Source organism: Chlorocebus sabaeus, chromosome 4 (genome assembly GCF_047675955.1).
Source record: "Chlorocebus sabaeus isolate Y175 chromosome 4, mChlSab1.0.hap1, whole genome shotgun sequence".
NCBI classification, from domain to species: Eukaryota; Metazoa; Chordata; class Mammalia; order Primates; family Cercopithecidae; genus Chlorocebus; species Chlorocebus sabaeus.
Window position 1 is genome coordinate 78,041,693 of NC_132907.1, and position 14,179 is coordinate 78,055,871.

Here is a 14,179-nt window from a genome sequence, read left to right on the forward strand (position 1 = left end):
GAGACCAGAGTTTTCAACAGGGAATAGTCAGTTAGGTTGTGGGCACTGAGGAGTAGCCACTGGGTGGACACATTTCCAAGCATTTTAGTTGGATACTTTATGGAAAGCATTTGTAAGAAGAAAACCCAAGCAAATCTGTCAATTTGAAAGAAAAGAAACCAAAATACATTCACATTATCTTGGAAAAATTTTAACAAAACATTAATTTTTAGAATAGCATTTACCATATCATATGATTACATATTTGTATGCAAAAATTGTTATTTATTTAAGGTACAGGCAGATGTACATAATAATAAGTATAAAGTATCAGGCTTGCAGGTGTCTTTATTCCCTTAAGGAAAGATGTCATTAAATACAAATGCAATTTAAAAGAGACCACTAAAACTCACATAACTGATTTTTTTTTAATGAAGTCAGCAGTATTCTATTTTGGGGAACAGAGTTAACCAACATCTCAAAGTTAAAAAGAAATGCTGTGAATTTCATGTTTAAATTGATAAGGTAGTACATTATAACATGGCTGTCCCAGGGAGGGGATCAGCCACCCTTGAAAAGTAATGTATCCAAGTACCTCTCTCTCTTCTTTTAGAGATTCAAGAGGATTAGGAGGGAAGTTGTTTAAATGGTGATACTTGTTAAAGCATATTCCCAAGGGTCAGAAACACTTGCCCAAAAGCAACAGAAGACTCTACTGATCGTAAGACTTAGGACGACCCCTGAGCTGGTCCATGTGAAGTACATAGCCCAAGACCCAGCACAAAGTACCTGTGTAAAACATTTAGCTATTATCATTATTAACCCAATAAAAGTAATGGCATAAATCTCTGGGTTGCCTAGTACCACCTTAAGATATGACTTCTTTAAGGATGTTCATTTACTCTAACATTATACTACTGACAGAAAGAAAATCGGGTGTAATGTGAATATTATCCCTGGACTTCGCCCAGGGAAAATAAAATTCTGTTCAATCATTTGTTGAAATTAAGAAGTTTTGTGAAACCTGAGATTATTTTATCCGGAAGAAATACAAAATGTTATTAGGAAGCAGAAATAGTAATTTTGTATTATATGTTCATCAAGAAATCTGTCATTCTAGAGAGAAAAATAAGTAAATAAATAAAATGTTCTAAAAATACTATTCTCACCTAGGATCAAAAAAGACATTTGTTTTCACCAACCATGTTTACTAGTGCTGGCTTGAACTGAGCTAGGTGTTCATTCATTCAGAAAGAATATTGAGTCCTCTCTCTTTTCTAGATTATGAAGAGTGTGTAGAGAATAAGAAAGCCAAGTTGCTTGCTATCAGGGAGCAATGGGGAATAGGCAGAGTTAAGGATAGACAATAAACAAAAAATAAACAATATGCAATAAGTAATTGCAATATACAATAAACAAAAATCAGGAAATGCGATGAAGAAAGTAAAGTCAAAGTGACAGTAGGTTTATTTGAGATAGGTGGGGTTGGTGATGGCCTTGGCAATGATGTTTATCTGAGTGCTGAGTGCTGAATAGTGAGAATAAGGCCAGGGACCATGTCAAGATCTTTGGAAATATTAATAACCTTTCAGGCAGAGGAGTCAGTGTAGTAAAGTCTCCAAAGATGGCTTGCATCAAGTCCTTCCCTTCCTATATGGACATGTTATTCTGCATATCAGGAGGTGGAGTCTTCACCCTTCACTTGAATCTGAACTGGCGTTATGGGTTGTTTTGGCAGATATGTAGCTGTGCCAGTTCCAGGCCTATATGTTCAGAGGGCTGCCAGTTTCTGTTTTCCCTCTTTGAGGCCAGCTGCCTTTGAAAAAGTTTAACCACTCTGAAACTGCCATGCTGTCAGGAAGCCCAAGCTACAGGGAGGGCTATGTGGAGCAACATGTAAGTGCCAGACATGTGGGTGAAGGCTTCACAAACCTTCTAGCTTATCCCACCTGAAAGCAACCAGGTGAGTGAACATAATCATTATTGAGGTGAAGAACCACCCCACTGAGCCCAGTCAGTTCACAGAATTGTGAGAAATAACTTGTTAAGTCACTACTTTGGGGGTTGGTTTTTCATACAGCAATGACTAACTGAAGCGATTAGAACAGAAGGGCCAAAGGAATGGGACTTTCCTTTTAGGTTGACTAAATCCTCAGGATGGAAAGCAGTGAGTAATGAAGCCTCCTCAAGTTCTGAAGAGAGGTTCTGGAAACACTCCCTATATAACTTGCCGGGAGGTAGACAAGAAATTGCCAGATTGTCACCGAGTACAGCACACTTTGAAGTGTATTTGTAGGGAAAAAAGTGCAGTGGTTTCGCTTCCCTTTCTCTGTTGGGGAGAAAGGAACAAATCCTGGTTCCTTTTTTAAGTCGTATGCAGGAGACAGCAATTGAGTAACTTCCAGGGGCCCAAGGGAGAGTGGACTCTTGTTTCCACTCACACAGCTTGCTTACAGAAACTCAGAGACCCGACTCCACTGCTGTCAGTACAAACTAAAAGGCAATCCTTGGAGAATCTGAGATTTGGTTGGCTGAGAGGCTGTTGCCCACCTTTTGGTTGGAAAAGTCTGAAGATAGAGCCTGGCTAGAGGCTGGCAATGGTAGGAAGAGGAGAGTGTGCAGCAGTGAAAGATTCTGCATCTGTAGGGGAGGAAAGGACACACATGTGGGAATGTGCCCAACAGTCTTACAGGCTTTATGGAGGCTGCCTGAAAGGACCCCCCTCCAAAGGCTGCCTGCTGAGGGGGAGGATCCCAAGCAGGTGCCATGAGATGGATGAGCGGTGGAGGTGGGGCTGAAGAGATGGCCAGAGAATGCATTGCTCACACTGGGGAATGGTGTGGAGCAGGGGCCTCTGCAGTAGTGGCAGTGGGGTGGAGGGTGTCTCTGAAGAATTCATGGTAACCACACACAGCAGAGCTAGCATTTAGGTGTCAGCCTTGGCAGAGTACATTTGAAAGCAAGAGATAACTCAAGTAGCTCCAGGTACGTAACCAGTTGTGGCATCTATTATTGCTAATCCCTCCTCATTCTCCCCATCCAAGAGATGCCAGATGCTAGAAAGGGGTAGATAAAGCAAGGAGAGGGAAAGAAGGGGACCCGAGCTTCCCCCTCCTGCTGGTTCCTGAGCAGAGGAGCAGACCTGAGCTTGGGGGGAGCTGACACTCTTTACACTGGGGAGTGAGACCACATTTTTTATTTAGAAAGTGAGTGGAAAGCTAAGGGTACTGTCAGACACAGCTTGAAAGGAAAGGGAGGAGAGGTTCAACAGAGAATCTTTTAGAACAGTGGTGGGTGAAGAATCAAACTCTCTCCTGATGGAACCCTCCCAAATTTAGCCCATTCAATAGACCAGTTACAAGTTTGAAAGCCCAACGGGAAGAGCAGCTTTATTATATTTGAGGATCTGAAGGAAGGCAACTGTAGCAGAAAAACAATGAGCAGAAAGCAAGGGGGAGAAAGGGGAGATGAGGCTGGAGGGGAGGGCGGGGCAGGGATGAAGTCAAGTTGCTTTGCTGCCCAGGAGAAGCATTTTGAATTTTACTCTGAGTGTTCTAGGAAACCACTGGAGAGTTTTAGGAAGAAAAATAATAGAATCTTATTTTCATTTTTTAAAAACCTCTGGCTAGTCTGGGGAACGGGCGGTAGTGCGTAAGAGTGGAAGCACAGACCTGCGAGGCAGCTGTTACCGTAATTGTGGGGAGAGATGGGAGATATTGAAGAGAATGCTACCAGACAGAGGGAGTTAGTCAAGTATTTTGATAACTGAATGAGATAAGTAAGAGAAATATTTGGTAATGTTATTGGACAAATTAAAGGCCATCAAGACCATTAGAGGTCGGGCCAGTGCTACTTTTCAATGCGTTGGACTTAATATATGAGCGGCTCTCAGATTTCATTGCACATATGAATCCTCTGGGACTTGGTTAACATGCAAATTCCTGGGTCTCCTCCTCAGCGCTCTGATTTACTAGGAATGGCGTGAAGCCCTGGAGCACGCACTGTTAAAAGCACCCAGGTAAGGTTCAGGGACTCTGAAAAACCCGGAATCATTGCTCTGAAAGACTTCCCAGTTCCTTGTGATGTTTGCTTTCTCAGATGTCCAGGTAACTCTGCACTCTGAATTTCAACATTTAATTATCTTACATTGGTTTCTTTTTCTTCATCTCATTTTTTTTTAACCCTCGAGCATTAAATGCTTTGAGGACCAGCTTTTTTTCTCTTTCCTCCTTCTTTTTTGTTTTAATTTCCCTTCTTATGGAACAGAATTCTAGGTGCATAAGGACTTCTTAACTGTTTTTTTTTTTTTTAACATTATCATCTGACTTCAAGATTCAATATTTTAACTGTTTTGAAAGCAACACAGCCTTCTTGATGTAAAAGTATTTAAAAGATAATGTATCAATTACAGGCTGAGCAATTTAGAGAGAGACAGAAGAAGGGGCTTAGTGGAATAAATAAAGAACTCATTTTCTGTAGTATATAACAGAGAACTGTCTCCATCCTTTCCCTTTCATAACCAAGGACATTTTGGGAGAATAGACTTCCAAGTCATAGGCAATAAATGGCAAATGAAAATATACACATGTCTTTATCAGACATTTTAATCTGAAAAGTGAAGAACACGCCTAAGGTAGCAGACGTTTAATGCTGTGCTATCGGGCCTAATGCAGGACAGCTTGCTTTTACCTACAACAAAATGAAATTTGCTCCAGATATCTGGATAACCTTGATGCGGCAGGAAATATGTGATTCAATCACATGGGGCATAATTACTCGGATTGGTACAAGGCAAAGTTGTTAAATGTTCTAAAGTGTCTCAGACAAGATCATCTAGAGGCAGATTGGATAGACATTATCTTTTTGACGCTCCTGAAGAGATGAAATCATCCAAGTCATTATGGAGACAGAAACACAAGGCAGGTGTTGCAAGAAGTCTATTCTTTTCTTCCAAGTAATCAGTTTTTTAATTTTTATTTTTTACCAAAGGAAGTCTAAAGGACACTTTAGCGACAAAATATTTTTCTAACGAAATTTATCTAGGAAAAATCAAGAATTAGTTATAGCTAGTCAAAGCTAACAACTAATCGAAAGTGCGTGCTTACTGCTAGTCAGATATAGACAATTTGATCATCAAATTATCAAATAACACTTATTTACCCAAAACTGAGGCCAAATCAACATAAAACAACTCACCAAAGTGTGGGATTATTTGCCATACCGGGAGAGCAGGTGGGAAACTGTCATAAAAATCACTTGATTCAACTTTGTGTTTTACACAGCTTTATCTCAGACAGGAAAACACATGAAATGGACACCCCAAGCTGGAAAAAATTCAGTGTCTCCTAATTGTTCAATTCTCATAATAGCATACAAGTGAAAAGTAAATAGGCACACTGTTGTTTCAATAAGCTAGAAAAACATCACTCTCAAACAAAACTAAGATAAGATACTTCCAGTTGCAGATCAAGAGCTGGGTGGTTACTTGATACATGTCTGGACTCTATTAGCACTTTTGTTTTTGGAAAAATACTTTTCCAAGTAATAAGGTGTCTTTAATGTCACTGAATTCTAAAGTAGAACATTATAACTTTTTGGTGTTCAGGTTTACACAAAAGTAGAGCACCACTTTTCCCGTTTCCTGAGGAAGACTCTTGATCCTTCCTTTGGGCAAAAAGGAATGTTTGATAAAAGGAACTATAAACGTTGAAATATTGTTGTTTCTGTCACAGTGTGGAGTCACAAAGTTAAGGGAAGAAGTGAGGTATTTGTCAAGCTAATTAAATTTTTTTTTAAACTCCAAATCTTCTTAATAATTATTTGTAAAATATGGTTTTATGCCTCATTGGAAATATCCTAAAGTACAGTAAGTTATTTCAATGGCATTAAAATCAAGATGATATAGAAAGGGCTGAGATGATTGATCTGTTATCTCAAAGTAATATCTCTGCCAGAATCTACTTGATAGTTCTTACTAACTCTTCAAAAACATTCAATTTGGGAAAAAAATTTGATATGTCTGGACTATGTCTGGAAGTATTATGTCATTCACCTATTTTCTCAAAAAAAAGTCTTTGGGAGCAGAATGATTTTTATTTTGTGTTATCAGATTGATCAAGCCGTTGGAGCACAAATTTTCAATTGAAAAAGGAATGCATCCAGTGTTGTTAATTAACACAGCAGAGTCGATTACAATGGGCAAGCCAGGCTTCTAGCATCAGAAAATGACCTTTACAGGAACACACTTCATTACCTCCCCTGTCTTTGGGAAGCATGTAAATCTGCAAGCGAACTTCAGGAAGAGAGAAACTCTCTCTAACCAGGTGATTTACAACATCTTCCTGCTGGAATTCTCACATTTTGTCCATCCTTGTAGCCTTCAGTTCATGAGAAATATTTCCCTTTAAGAAAGAATATCTCAATTTGCCCTTCAGCCTGAATCACAGAAGACTTGACATAAGCAACAGGAAGCAACTACACATGACTGAGACGTTTAAAAATGACACAACCAAAATACGCTCTAATTTTGATATGCTTTGGTTTGAGATTATAGGGCTACATGAAGAGTGGGTAGAATTTTGTTTTTTTCTGTCATCTGAAAAGTTCAAGGAGATATCTGGCCAGGGAAACCAACATATAAAAAGGAGAAACCACTGTTTAATTTTGTTTGTTTGCTTTTGTAGCTAAATAAAGTGATTGTCCTAGATATGCTCAAATTTACCATCTGGTTCTCATTCCGTATTCTCTTGGTTTTAAAAAAAACCACTAGATCTAGGACTGCCTATTAGGGCTATTCTGATTAGGAAGAGATGGGAGGACAGATGGTAGAATTAGGTAGTGGAGAAACTGATGGGACAGTGAACTACTTATCATTAACACTCTGCTTCCAGAAAAGCCGTCGAATAATTGCGCAGAAACTCTAAGTTGAATGTCACACCTAGAAAAATTCCTCTGCAAAAATTATCCCTAATTAAAAGTAAATAAAATTTTGACCAAAATGTATATATATTAACATAAAACTTTTCCAATTGTGTGTGGACCATCATTATGGTTGTTTGTTTTAGTCAACATTTATTGAGAATTTAATTTATTTCAGCATGCTCTGTCTCATTCACTTGTCAAATAACACTAAGAATGAGTTACTCCTATTTCTGATTTTGAGAGGAAGAAACTGAGACTTCAAGAGTTATATAACTCGCTCAAGGTCAAACAACCAATAAGTGGCAGAATGGGAGACTCAAAGCCAGTCTGACTTTGAAGTTCTTAGTTACTATGCTACAGTGCTTTCTGCAATCTTTAATAATTGCTAAAGCAGCCAGATCATATTTATCTACTTTAATTCTCCATTCAACATGGTTTTGCCAATGTGAGTCCTCTCTTTCCTCTCTTCCTTTGATATATGATTTTAACCTCTCTAGAATTGAGCAAGTTTTCAAATAATAACACATCCAGTACAATATCGAATTCTAGATGCCATCTCACCAATCTTTTACATTTTCCTTCTTCACTTTATTTCCTTAGTTGCTGTACAAAATAGCATTGATCATTGTCTAGCCCATCTGAGTTCTGCTAACACGCACAATTAACTTTGCCATCACCCTTAGGCCTTCTAGGTCATTAATATTTGACTGATTTCACTCATCTATTGACAGTCCATGTTTTGAATTCTCTTTTAGTTCCAAGATATATTAGATTGTAACTTGCCACATTGAATTTCAGTTACTCTGTGGTTTTCTCCTCAATTTATTCCTCTGTCATTGCAGCAACTCCCAACTTAGAATCAGATTTTATTACGGTGGTGTTTTCTTATTCTTCCAGATTGCTAATAAAGATGTTAAACCAGACCAGACCTTCGGAGTGACCCTTCGGTTGCTATTTGTATGCTCTTTCAGGAATAGCTGAAAGTGAATGCAAATTGTAAAACTGGATTGCAAGAAGCTTCTAAACTTGTTATCAAGGGTCAAAATAATTCCCCATGTGACAATCAAATGGAAATGGCTTGGGATAGGGGGAATAAAACATGAGGTTAGAAATGTAAGACACAGGGAAGTGGATGAAACAATTTCAGCTCTTGCTGCTAGAGATAACATGAAGAACAATGTCTGTAATGCCAGGATGATGTTGTTGTTTTTTTTTTAAATAACGTTTTCCCCAATGTTAAGAAATAATTAATATCATATGACTTTCACAGTACAGGTTTATTTTTCATCTCTTTGAGAACACAATACCATAAGGTGAACATTATTTCCATTTGATGCCTAGAAATGGTGAAGCACACAATGGCCCTACACAGTCATTCTCTTTGGCATCAGATCAAAGTCTATTAATTTCCACTGGAGTTTGTCAGGTGTCTGAAATTTAGCAATGCAACTAAGTGGCTTGTATATAATAAGTGCACAATAAATATTTGTTTAATAAAAAATCCTTTATAATCAAATCAGAAACTCTGCCATATTAAAGAGGTGTTCCTACAGGACATACTACTCCCTTGTTCCTTCTTTTATCTCCCTTTTCACCTTTATCTCTGTGGGACATTTGACTTCTATTTATTATACCTAAAGTGAAGACTTGCTGTCTTAGACTGCTAGGGCTGCCGTAACAAAGCAACACAAACTGGGTGCTTAAATGACAGGAATTTATTTTCTTACAGTTCTGGAAGCTAAAAGTTCAAGTTAAGGCACTGTCAGAGATGGACTCTGGTGAAGCCTCCGTTCCTGGCTTGTAGATAGTAGCCTCTGCCTGTTCTCACACGGCCTTTTCTCTGTGCCTGCAGGAGACGCAGAGCTCTTTGATGTCTCTTCCTCTCCTTGTAAGGACGTCATTTCTATGGGATTAGGGCCCCACCCTTATGACCTCATTTAACGTTAATTACCTTCCTAACAGCCCTATCTCCAAATACAGTCAAATTGGAGATTAGGAGTTCAACATATGCATTTAATCTAGTCCACAGCATAATCAGTCTATCATACTTGCTGATGCTGCCTGTCTCCTCCACAGTTGAGCTGGAATCTCAATTTAGATGTGCTCTATTTCCCCTCTTTTCACCTCTTGCTATTGCTCAAGCCACCCCCCACCGCAGGGCTAGGAGTCAGAGTGTCTATGTACTTAGCCCTCCTTATCACTACACCGCAATGCCCTGCTTTGGAAGATGTGAGGCAGTCCTTAGCCTCATGAGTCTGGGGCAACAACCCTTGGCGGCTGTCCTGGGTTGAATAGTGTCTCCCTGAAATTCTTGCCCACCCAGAACCTGGGAACCTGTTACTTTATTTGGAAATGAGTTTTTTTTTGCTGAAGTAACCAAGTTAAGATAAGGTCATACTGGGGTAAGGTGAAGCCCTAAAACCCATGACTAGTGTCATTATAAGGAGAGGGAGATAGAGACACAGCGACCTGAAGACACAGACACATACAGAGGAAAGGCAGCCATGTGAAGATGCAGGCAGAAGTAGAATAATTCAGCCACAAGCCAAGGAAAGCCAAGGATGGCCGGCAGGCACCAGCAGCGAGGAGAGAGGCATGGGACAGATTCTCCTCCAGAGCCTCCAGATGGAACCAATCCTGCTGATACCTTGATTTTGGACTCCTGGCCTCTAGAACTGTGAGAATAAGTTTCTGTTATTTCAAGCTACCTGGTTTATGGGATTTCTGTTCCAACAGTCCTAGGACATTAACACAGTTGCTATGCCACCTGGAGCTGCAATCCTTCCTAACACATCTCATGCCCTGGTCCACCCCCAGTGATTCAGCATCCCATGGCCTATGCACCCTACACGTCCCTGTACAGCCACTAATCGGAATGCATTTCTACCCCTGCCTGTCCCAACCCTTCTACTGGGTCCTGATTTTTTTTTTTTTTAAATATTTGTTTTATTTTATTTTATTTTAAAATTTATTTATTTTTTATTATACTTTAAGTTCTAGGGTATGTGCCCAACGTGCAGGTTTGTTACATATGTATACATGTGCCATGTTGGTGTGCTGCACCCATTAACTCGTTATTTACACCAGGTATATCTCCTAGCATTAGCACTGGGCCCTGTTTTAAGTGTCCCTCATCAGTCCCTAATCTATAGAAGCTGTTGGGTCAGATCACAATCACACTGTTTAAATTCCCTTCATTGCCCGAAGCTGTACCTGATTTGTTTTCTTTATTATTTGTTCATTCTTCCCCTCCTCCATCCAGAATGCAAGTTCCCTGTGAGCAGAGACCATGACTGTCTTGTTCATCATTGTACCCACACACAGTACCCAGAACTCTGCCCAGACCAAAGAGTATTTTTTGGATGATATGGAAAATGATCTATATCTATCATCAAAACTTCCTTGGTATTCCATCTTAACCTCTTTTCTTCCTCTTCTTCTTGCTCCATAACACTGCTTCTCTGGTAAACATGTTGAACAGAAGATTTTTAGTCATCCACATCCTAAAAAACTTTGGACTTGGCATTAGGAATATCTTGCATTTTCTTGATTATTGCTTCTACAAAATTTCTCCTTCCCTTTCTTCTAAACCTCAGCTCCCTTGTGTCCCTGCCATTAGACTGTACTACCTGCATTTCCTCCTAATTGCTACCTTCAACCAGTATTCGGTGACATCTCATTTTGTTGAACTGTTGATGACTTTACTAGACTGTCTCTTCATTTCAACCCCTCACCATTCTTGATGACTTCAACATCCATATCTAGGACCTATCCCCACGTTTTGATTTCTTAGTTCCTTAGCCATTCACCATTCAGCCATTACTTTTTCTCCATCCACTTCAGCAATTCACTCTTATGGTTTCATTCTTGACATAGTCATCGTCAATAAGGAGATTACTTAATAACCTTGACATCAAGCACTGACTTCTACCTCCTACCTTCCAGGCAACCTTCTCTATTCCTTCCACTTGAACTATTTTTCTATCTCAATTCTTCCAAGTATAATTCCAAAAAATTCTCATGCCCTGTTACAAACTATTAGTCTGTTTTCATGCTGCTATGAAGAAATACCCAAGACTGGGTAGTTTATAAAGAAAAGGGGTTTAATTGACTCACAGTTCTGCATGGCTAGGGGGCTTCAGGAAACATACAATCATGGTAGAAGGCACCTCTTCACAGGGCACCAGGAAAGAGAATGAGTGACCAACGCAGGGGATAGTGCTTTATAAAACCATCAGATCTCATGAGAACTCATGCACTATCAGGAGAACAGCATAGGGGAAACTGCCTCCATGATTCAATTATCTCCACCTCGTCCTGCCTTTGACACGTGGGGATTATTACAATTCAAGGTGAAATTTGGCTGGGGACACAGAGCCAAACCATACTATAAGCCTCATGCCATCACTTTCCTTCTTAACCACCCTTGCTTTCAGACCTTTCATTTTAATTACTCCATCAAAAACTCTTACTTCTGTATGTTGCTTTTATCTACAAATCTCCCCTGTAGTTCCAATTCAGCTGTTTACTTTCTCCATGCTGAAATTTAAGCAGCTAAACATTACTGGAGAAAATTACACAGTGATGTCAATTTGGCATACTGTAAATGAATTCAACTAATTATCAACAAATCTTCAATGAATGGTCAACATTGTCCCATGATCTCACTGCATTTCCCTAGCGTGTTTAATTTCTCATTGTCCAAAATGTCTATTTTACACCCCTTAATCTTTTTACATGTTCTTCTCTGCCTCTCAGCAGATGACCTTATCTTATAAGTTATTAACAGAAGCAATCAGATGGGAATTCTGCTCTTTCCACCATCAAATCTGTCAATTTATTTCCATCTCTCTTGTATTTCATGACTTCCCTCTTTTTACTGTGGATTAAGGGCTCTTGTCGCTTTCTAATACCACTTCTCTACTTAAACCCTGGATCCCAACACTTTTTGAGTTCTCAGGCAGTCTGTACTGCTGTTATCCACATCCAACTCCTTCATCAATTTCTCTCTCCCTACTGAAGCAATGTTTCAATATCATCTATCTTAAAAAAATGCTTGGATCTCACATCCCTCTCCAGTTTCCTACTCATTTCTTTCCCTTCCACATCATTCAACCCATGCTAACTGCACTTTCATCAATACCACTCCACTGATACTCATTTTATCAAGGTCACTAATGACTACCATATTGCCATAACAAAAGATAAATAGTTACATTTATCTTTTAAGTTCCTTTATCTTTCAACTGACTACTTTCTAAAACACATTCTTCTCTTGGCTTCTATGATACCATTCTCTCTTGGTCTGAATTCTTTTCATAAGCTTTTCCTTCTCAGACGACAAGTTCTCAGAGAGGCCTGGGGATCTCTCCCATCTGCTTTACCACAGACACTACTACAGATCTCATTTACTCCATGAAATTTAATACTATCTGTAAATCAGCGACACTCTCTCACGTAATTACCTCTGACATCTTCCTAAGCTCTGGGCTGGCATATCTAACTCTCTAATCTCCTTTTGGATATATCATAAACATCTCAAACTTAATGTGGCCAAAGAGAATGCATATCTCTCTACATCCCCTCAACAAACTTGTTCCTTCCTGGTATCTCTGTTTCAGTTAACGCACCATTATCCACCCAGTTCCTTGAGCAAAAATTTATGATTTGGTTCCCCCACCTGCTCGGTACCTTTCTATCCAATTCACAAACAACATCCATTGAGGGCATTCTAAGGTGTGTCCTGAGCCTGACCTCTTCTGGATATCTCTGTTTCTATTGACCTAATCCAAGCTGTTGTCAGCTTTCATTTCGCAGGCTGTGTTAGCTTCTGAACTTGTCTCTCTGCTTTTCCCCTTGACACCTTATGACCCATCCTGTGCACAGCGGCCAGTATGATCTTTTAAAATTTAAATATGATCCAATCACTTCACTTCTTAAAAGCCTGCAAGAGTTTTCTATAGCAACTGGGATAAAATCCAATCATTTTTCCTCTCACACTACCCACTTTCTATGATCTGGCCTCTGCCTACATTTCCAATTTCACCTCATGCCCTCACTCCTGACCCACTGCATTCCAACCATATGGGCCTCCTTCCCTGCTTAGGACACCTATTTACTCTGCTTGGAATGTTCTCCCTCCCAGATCTTCACTTGGCTGCGTCTTACTGCCATGCATGCTTGCTTAATCGAAATATTACCTCTTTGGAGAGACCTTCTTTGACCAGACGACTTAAAATTGCCACCTAGTTTTGATCTATCACATCAGGTCTCTGCATAGCATTTTATCACCAGCTGACATGTTTCCTGTGTATTTGGTTTTTTCTTTCCTTTCTCACCTGCAATGGAAGGCCCATGGAAACAGGTACCTTTTTTTGGTCTTGCTCAGTTCAGAGAGCAAATGCTAAAATCATGGCCCAACACAGAGTAGCTGCTCAGTGAGTATTTGTTGAAGGTGTGAATACATAAAGAGCTGAAGGAATTGTTACCATGTTGTATTTATGGAGGTTTCCAAAGATCACCAAGGTGCAGTCCACCTTCCTTTCTTTCGCTGAGAAGATTTCCTGTAGCCCTCCATTTGTTAATGGTCATGATGTTATTCAGTTTTGGAATATGCTTCTACTCTTATCATCCTGAACATTTCATTTATTGAATTCTAATATGGATAAGTTATCAGCACTGTGAAGTTATCATTTTTGCCTGCCTCTAAAGCTACAAGATAATTAAAAATGTGTACAAGATACACCAGTGATAGTATATGATAGATTCCATAGGCTTGGGGAAAAAACTTTCCTGTTCACTGATGCCTGAAATTGCTTTCACTGGGCAAGGCTTTTCATTCCAAATCAGAGATAAAGTTTAAAGATAAAAGACCTGGGAGAGGTCTTGGTGGGCAAGCACACAACTGGCACCTAAAGAGGGGGAAGGGAGAGGCCATCTACGAGGACAAGAAGTAAAATCGCTTCCGCATCAAGCCTCCTTTACAACTTTATTCTGGTGAAGGAGTAAAAATTTGTGTCCTGAGAGCTGTATAATTCAGAATTGTTTGTAAGTAAAGATATAACACTATGTTATGCATCATAACTGTCTTTGAGTCCCTTCCTTTCCTTGTCTTAGTGTTTTTTCTCTTTTGCTTATATATTTTCTGTTCTTCATTTTCTCTAAGACTTGATATTCTCTTTCTCCCTATAAATTTTCATAGGCCGCTCCCTATGTGTGAAAAACATATTTCTCTTAGGCTTTTCTCAGCAAAATCCCTCTCTTGCAAATTTGTTTTCAG